We start from the raw sequence: 7,268 nt of genomic DNA, 5'->3' as shown, positions 1-7,268 counted from the left end.
CTTAAGACTTTTAACTCCAAGGTTATCTGGTTGTTTACTTAGGCCACACATGGTGAGACTTTGTATGCTGTGTTTTAAAAGTTTATTTTAGCTTTAAATAATTTAAAAGTATGCTTTCATTGATGTGTTTAAAACTGATCACACCAATTGCTTATAATTAATAACACATTTGTTCTTTCAGTAATTTAGGAATAGGTATGCATAGGTTAGTGATCTTGTTATAGACCTCTAATTCCAAAGTTATCTGGTTGTCTACTTTTAGGCCACATATGGTGAGATTGTTGTATGCTGTGTTTTAAAAGATTATTGTAGCCTTAATTAATTTAAAAAGTATGACATGTTTAAATCTGATTGCCCCAAGTGCTTATAATTAATAACACATTCTTTCGATGAGTAATTTAGGAATAGGTATGCATAGGTTAGACATAGACTTCTAACTCCAAGGTTTTAATTGTTGTTTAGTTTTTATTGTCTAGGTGAATTTTGCTTGCTCTCATTGGTTTCATTTCATCATGCTGTTTCTTCCAGTTTGCACAATTCTTGCATCCTAACTCTGGTGCCCCAACTCTAACAGATAGGGAGCAGTTATTTCTATAGATTCATACTGTGTGGATTTCCAACATTTACAAAAAAAAAAATCCACACATTATTTAAAACAACAAGCATCCTGATTCATCCTTTAGTGTCAATTTTAAAGAGAGAACAACTTTTATTTAGCATACTATTTGAAATTTCAAATATTACATTTGACAAGAAGAAATAGATATTATATTCTTGTATTTAAAGATTTCACAAACCAATTTGTGGCTAAAAACAAGTACACATTAATCTATTAGATGTGTGTATAGATTTATTTCAACACATTTAAAATAATGCACAAAAGCCACAGTATGTAGCAGTAGCAACACTGAAAACCTACAAATGCTGTATAGACTTAAATGGCATTTGCCCACGCATTACATAAGCAGGTACATTTGCTCCGGGGCTAATTTCTCCCACAGTAGGTATGCTGGACCCAGATGGTGAAAAAGTTGGTATTTGAAACATGGTGGTTTGATCAGGTAGCATTGGTTGTAAAATTATAATGGGAGGCATAGGTTCAGGTGCAGGAGCAGGTTGAGATGGACATTGTTGGGAAATATGGGAACCAGAAACGGATAAGGATATCTGATGAATGAAAGTCTTGGCCTTCGGTATCCATAGTAGAATTCCTACAAAGCACAAAATGTAATAATTTTCTTAGACAAAAAACAGTTGATTTAAAATAGCTGTCTACTCAAAATTTAAACAAGATGCAGACATTTCTTAGAATGGTTACACAGTTAGTTAAGGAAACCTCAATTCTAATTAATTTGCACTTTAAATTGCATGCTATTAACTATACATTGAAGTGAAGATGTTCCAAGTCGTGGAAAGTTTTATAGTTTTATTTAGTTAAAATAAAATAAAATTTTTAAAAAAGTTAAAGAAAAAAAAAAAGATTTCTTGAGAACACTGCTTCAGTTCTTTAGTTTGTTCCTGGTGAAGGATTATTATGAGATTCAAATTTTAAATGCTCAACTGGTAAATATCTGTGTTGCACGTCTTATTTGTTCCTATCATTCTAACATTAATTGCATACTGTGTCTTTTTTGAGCCTCAAATGGCATAAAGTGTTTGTTTAAAGAAAGTGTTTTAATTTAGCATAAAATTCAGTTTTAAGTTTTAAAATAGTTTAAACAAAGGAGCAATTTGAATTAGAGCATACCATAATTAAGAAATATAGTTATAATAATTGAATGTAGTACTTTTTCTCAAGTTGGTAATTTCACTTGTCAGAGGTGGCTGGGTGGCACCGGCCAGGAAGCCCAGGAGGACCGGAGGAGGGTTTGCGCTTCCCCAGACCATCTGGGGGCGACCGCCCTGGTTCCTTTGGGGGCCACGGGTACTGAGCTTTGAAGCTCCACACTGTAGGGGCCCGTGGTCGCTGCCAGGGGGTGCCCCCATGCCTTTGGAGCCCTGGACCTCAGCACTTTCGTCACACCAGGAAGTGCTGGGGGGAAGAAGAGCAGGGACACTCGAGTGCTTCCGGGATGCAGCCGGCACTCTTGCCACACAGGGCGTGCCGGCGGGTGATTGCCGGAACCCACCTGGAACATATCTGGTTATAATAAAAGGGCGCCTCCCTTCATTCAAGGCTGGAGTTGGGTGGAAGCAGGACGAAGCAGAAGAGAGTGTGGAGGCGCCCGAAGAAGAAGGCATTGTGTGGCCAGGACTTTGTGGGGGTTTGTGTGCACTTGTAAATATGTAAATAATAATTGTAAATAAACGTGTGGTGGTGGAAAACAACATGTCTGCCTGTCTGTGCCCGGGTAACTTTCACACACTATACTGAATTTAGGTTCAGTTTTTATTCAATGAAAAAATAATACTATTTTTGCTTATAAACATGAAAGTAGATTGTTGTGTCATGGGGTTCTAGTACCTGAACTGTAAAGATTGATCCAGTTTAAGATGGTGACACCTCAGTTTATGTGTCCTTAGTGTTATCACAACCCTTGAGAATCCTCTGGCAGGATTGGAAAAGATTCACAGTGAGTACTCAGTTGTTGTTTTTGGTTGGCTGGGCATGAGGTCTGATTAGATACATTACACTGACATGTGCCAGTCTTGCTCACATGTAGAACTTGTATGTTTCTGTCCACATACAATTTCCTACTGATCACATCACTTGCACAGTTCGTGTAATTTCACTTTCTGACTAAAATGACAATCTTCAGTTGGAGAAAACTGAGCAGTCACAGCTGAGGCAACGTCCATTCCTAGATAGAATACATGTTAATAAATACTGCATTCAGTCCACCATTTTATTATGTGTAGTGAAACTGAAGAATCACAACTTTTGAAAATATATATTGTCTTTTATCATCTTGTACAACAGTAGAGGCACAAATATGTGCAGAAACTAATAGTTATTGTTCTCCAGAGGAAATTTGGTACAGCAATCAAATTCAATAGACTTATAGCACATTATCGTTCTCATAAATGTGCCAAACTTCATTCACACTAAGTGATTTGTTTTTGAATGATCAATCTTCAAAGAGGTACAGACAGACAAAAACAAAGATACATTACTCTGAAAGTGGATGAATTTTGATTATAAATGCATAATAAATAGTAACTGAAAGGTCAAATTTGAAATTTTATTCTAAAATAAATAGTAACTGAACAGACAAATTTGAAATTGTAATCTATCACAATAATTTCACTATTAATATAGCTAGGCTAATATATGAAATTGCAGGAAAGTAAAATGAACTATTGCAAGTGTGCAAAGCAAAAAGCAGAACAATGCTTGAGACTCATAGATTCATATTTTATGGCAAATGTACTAACAATTGGGAAGACAGGTGTGTATAAATTAGCACAGTAGTAATTCTGGTTCTTGAACTCTTTGTGCTCTTCCTATTTTTCCTCTGAATACGTGCAAACATTCTTCAGAATCTGGGAACCTTGAGTGTATGTTTTTGAGGCATAGACAGTATATGGCAGGCACTATTTAATTGACTTGCTAGAATTTAGTAGTAGAGGTTTAAATCAAGTAATGTTAAGATCCAATAACTAAGATTCTTTTCCAATCTTTGGACTTTGCTAGTATTTAAATTAAATTTCCCAGATTTCTTCCCCACAACACACAGAAATTCTGTATGACTCTAAGAGCTGCAAAGTTCAATTGAGAACTAGAAGGGTGGAGAATAGTTTGTTTTTACAAAAGAAATAAATATCTCTGAGACTAAGGGCAAAGCTATATATAGAGTGGTCCAGATCTAATTATGCAATTTTCATTACGCTATAACTTTAAGTTTATTACATAGAAAATCACCAAAATCCCAGACCATCGAGAAGTGTGCAACTGACGACATGAAGAATTACCTTCGCGCTTAACTGGAATCTTCCCCGCATATATCAAAGTCACCCAGACGATCTGAATCTGCATAATTTAGATCTGGACCACCCTGTACAGCTTCTATGAGTCAATGTTTATCAATTTATCAATTTTATCCATCCATCCATTATCCAGCCAGGCCCGGTCTTAGGTATTATGGGGCCCTAGGCGAAAGGGGTCCAGGCCCCTGAGGGGCGAGCCTTCTGGAAGCTCGCTAAATGCGGAAAATTAGAACAGGGAGACATTTTCTTGTAACGTTACGAGGTCATCATTCGACGAATGATAATGAGGGCTGATTCACTGATGTGAACGTCACCCATAGAGATCTTTACTCAAACCGCCCGCTTTTATAGACAGCCGCCCACACAGACACGCCCGCTGGCCCACGTGATTTAAACATGCAAGGGAGGGCAGGCCGGGGCCTGGCCGCCATCGATCCGGGGCCCCCCGGGCCTGATCCAGCTCGCTATATCCTAACTACACAGTCACGGGGGTCCGCTGGAGCCAATCCCAGACAACACAGGGCACAAGGCAGGAAACAAACCCCGGGGAGGGTGCCAGCCAAATCCACACACAAACACACACCAAGTGCATACTAGGGAAAATTTAGAATCGCCAATGCACCTAACCTGTATATCTTCGGACTGTGGGAGGAAACCGGAGCACCCGGAGGAAACCCACGCAGACACGGGGAAAACATGCAAACCCACGCAGGGAGGACGTGGGAAGCTAACCCAGTTCATTAACGGCAAGCAGCGCGCTACCCACTGTGCCACCCCTTATCAATTTTATGTTTATGCTTATTAAAGTAGCATAGTAAAATGTTCAATATTGTACCTTGTTATGTTCTGCTGCATAAAGTTTCTGTACAATCCCCAACTTCTCTAATACAGATTATAGAAAAAATAATTACTGTACCTCAGAACTAATAGATCTGACCTTCCGTTCATGTTTAAGATCCACCTAAAGAAATACACATTTGAAAAAATGCTTGTGAGAATGTTAGAAAATGTGAACAATTTACACAATTGTAATTTAATTTTCTAAAACTCTTACCGGGGCAGCAAGGCTGAACCCACATACAGTAATAGAAGGAATATCACCTTCATTTCCAGGTAAATTCCGAAACTGAAAGAAAAAATGAAGATACTTTATATTTGCCTAAAATAATAAAGACTTTCCTCGACATGATATATATCATTAAGGACTTTTTAACCATGGAATCGCTAACTACAGCAGTCATTCAGTACATTAAAATGAAAATCTACAAACACCCTCAAATGTTCACTTGTTTCTGTTCAGCTGTTAAGATGTAGTATTTACTGCTTTGCAACCCTAATGTTAAGGTTTTGACATCAAACTGTATCAAGTACATAAAAAAAATTAGAACTTAATACAACTACAATCCCTCAATCTTAAATAATATGGTGATTGCCATGTCACCAACTGACGCAGGCTCAGCAGCATTGGGCACAACATGAGACATGTCTGTAGAACTCAGTACAACACTAGTATTGATAATGTGGTCAAAACTTTAAACATAAATAATGTAATGTGCAAACCAATATATTCTATAAAGAATCAAAAGAAGAAATAAAAAATCTAGAAAGTTCTAAACATTTGTACACCCTGGCAATTACATTTATTCTGTTAAACAACAAAACAAAATACTTAAAATATGAATGTTTATATTCCATATTTTGCAATGTTTATGCAGCTTAATCTTACTTTTGTTTATTTAATGCAAGAATGCAATCAAATCACAAACTCAATCATTATAAAGTATTTTTAAATTCACATTTAATAAACAACTGAATTCAAAGAGTGTACAATCAATTGATCCATGTACTTTTCAAACATTCTAGGTATAAAATAAAAATATTTAAAGAATAAACTAGCTTTACAGCATACCTTTACAGATAGTGCCAAGACCACTTCAAAGTGTTTCCCTGGTAGCTGAATTATTTGCAACACACCCTGATAAACTGCAGCTAAATAGTTTCTCAATTTGAAACTTATCCAATCAAAATTCATGGCAAACAATTTTTAAAGAATTAGACTTTTAACTCTTAAATAGCACTGTTCTGTTATGCTTCTTTTAACAAAGAATCATTTTTAAATGGAATAAAATAAATAGTTTGCTATTTTATACATTACCCTATGTAATAATATTTTAACATGTCCATTGGTATTCAGAGTGGAGTAAAGTAAAATTCTTGGTTAATTCAACAGTTCGGCAATGATAAAATGGTTATATTGCTGTTCTTTTTTACACTCATCCATCTGTCTTGACGGCCTTTGGCATCAAGGCTCATACCAGCTCTGAATGTAGTCCTCTTTGATAATGAATAAATTGTGGTTGTGTGAAAAAAAAGGTCTTCTTTAATGTGTCATAACCTGTAAGTCACTGAAGTATGTCAATGTGATATGTTTATCAATAATTATTCATATTTCTGGCATTCACATTATATAAGAAAATAACACCATTATTTTCAGTAAATAACTTCTGTATCGCACTGAGGAAGTACAAATATTAGTACTGCTTCTGGACAGTTTTACAAACCCAGGTTTGTTCCCAGCTGAGCTGGCACTGAGTTTGCCTGCTCCCCCTGAGTCTATTTTTTGGTCTTCTGTTATATTGCAAAGATATTCAGGTTAAGCTCACTGATGATGCTAAAATGGAACTGAATAAATATTCCCTGAGAACATCTGACACATCCAGGAAAGTTTGTCTCTGCTTTGCATTTTGTGTTGTTGGGAAAGACTCAGAAATGGGCAAAAGTCTATCATAGCATTTATAGAGATACCATCATACCTTTTGAAATTAATTTACCTTGAAGCCACCTTCACCAAGCAAAATGAGAAGAAAACTAGCTTAGGCAGGTTCAGAAATGGCAGTAGGGTTTATTTATTATTTGTTAATTATGGGGCTGTAATACTGTTCGGTTTTACATTGTATGTGTGTGTGTGTGTGTGTGTGTATGTATGTGAAATTGTAAGATGGGGTCACTACTGCCTGTACCTACATATTTTGTATAATATCACATACAAGAGATTTAGAAATGGATTTTTTGCATTGTCCCTTCCAGATGTAAGAAACTGTTTTTTAGTGTCATGGCCAAGACAGTGGACATTAAACCATCACTCTCTTGTCAGTTCTCACCTTCAAATCATTTTCTGAGCATGTGTAAGTCAATTATCTTCCTCTGTACGAGATGTACTGTAAGAGATGCACCATTCTGCATCCTGTCCTTGAAAGTCTCCTTACATAAAAACATCAGCCAAAAGTACCATAATAACAGTGATGCCGTTCAAAGGAAGACAGGCGTGAGTTCATATTGTG

General features: G+C 36.5%; 1 long non-coding RNA gene across 2 annotated transcripts; it reads right to left on the bottom strand.

Annotated features, from left to right (window-relative positions):
• Positions 1-1,134: 1,134 nt before the first annotated feature.
• LOC120519727 lies at positions 1,135-5,877 on the bottom strand. Of its 2 annotated transcripts, none has more exons than XR_005631628.1 (3): positions 5,837-5,877; positions 4,844-4,888; positions 1,135-1,211 (listed from the first exon to the last, which is right to left on the bottom strand). It is a non-coding gene; the product is annotated as an uncharacterized LOC120519727 (long non-coding RNA). The 2 variants fall into 2 exon arrangements; XR_005631629.1 differs by lacking the exon at positions 5,837-5,877 and adding an exon at positions 4,982-5,001.
• Between the last annotated feature and the right edge of the window lie 1,391 nt (positions 5,878-7,268).

The sequence above is a fragment of the Polypterus senegalus genome, unplaced genomic scaffold, assembly GCF_016835505.1.
Source record: "Polypterus senegalus isolate Bchr_013 unplaced genomic scaffold, ASM1683550v1 scaffold_2644, whole genome shotgun sequence".
Lineage (NCBI taxonomy): Eukaryota > Metazoa > Chordata > Cladistia > Polypteriformes > Polypteridae > Polypterus > Polypterus senegalus.
Note: the sequence above shows the minus strand (reverse complement) of the source record. Positions and strands in the feature narration are given on the sequence as shown.